This window comes from Mus caroli, unplaced genomic scaffold, assembly GCF_978045245.1.
Source record: "Mus caroli unplaced genomic scaffold, Mus_caroli_1 scaffold_16, whole genome shotgun sequence".
Lineage (NCBI taxonomy): Eukaryota > Metazoa > Chordata > Mammalia > Rodentia > Muridae > Mus > Mus caroli.
Window position 1 is genome coordinate 7,729,150 of NW_028227271.1, and position 851 is coordinate 7,730,000.

Sequence of the window (851 nt, forward strand, 5' to 3'; positions counted from 1 at the left end):
GCACTGGACAGCAGCCTGTCTGACATGCTCAGACATACCTGGTAATATTGGGACACAGGCATCTAACCTTTGAATTCTAGCCTCATTAACTATCTGGGTTTTGGCCCCACTAACCACTTAAAAAAAATGGTAAAAAAAAAAAATGGCAAACTTTCTGCTCGATAGTTGAACAATTGGTGCAATTCAACTGTAGAGACCCACCAGTTAGTAGGGTGTGTGCACTAATTGAAAATTTTATGTTTGTCTAGAAGAGTTTGCAACATTGCTTTTTAAATTTACTCTGAAATTAAATTTGTCTCCTTAGCCATAGGCTCATGTGTTCCATGTGGACCTGGAACCTTCTGTGTAGCTGAGAATGACGATGCATTGAGGACTGCCCTGCTCTCACCTTGTCAGTGCCAGCTTCGTCCTCAGTCACCCACAGCCAGCCCTCACAGCCATCTCAAAGCACACAGCTGTTACTTGCCTCACTCAGTAGCATTGCCTTAGCATGTGAAGCAGGCTATGGAGAACACTTGGTTAACCTCAGAGCATGCTGGGTTGGCCCTCCTGACTTCCTTTCTTCCTAGAGTGCTCAGGCTGCTGCCCCGCGAACCTGCTTAAGCGGTCATTCAGTTCTGTTACTGTTGAATCCTGTGACAGGTTCGCCCATCTGACCTTCCAGTCTCTTTTTTTTTTTTTTTTGAGGTAGAATGGATGTAGTCTTGGCTGTCCTGGAACTCACTATGTAGTCTAGGTTGGCCTCAAACTAAGAGTTCTGCTTGTCTCTGCCTCCTGGGTGCTGGGCTGAAAGGCCTGACTACAGATGGAATACCACACCTAACAGTGCCATTTCGAGCTTCCCAAAGTAA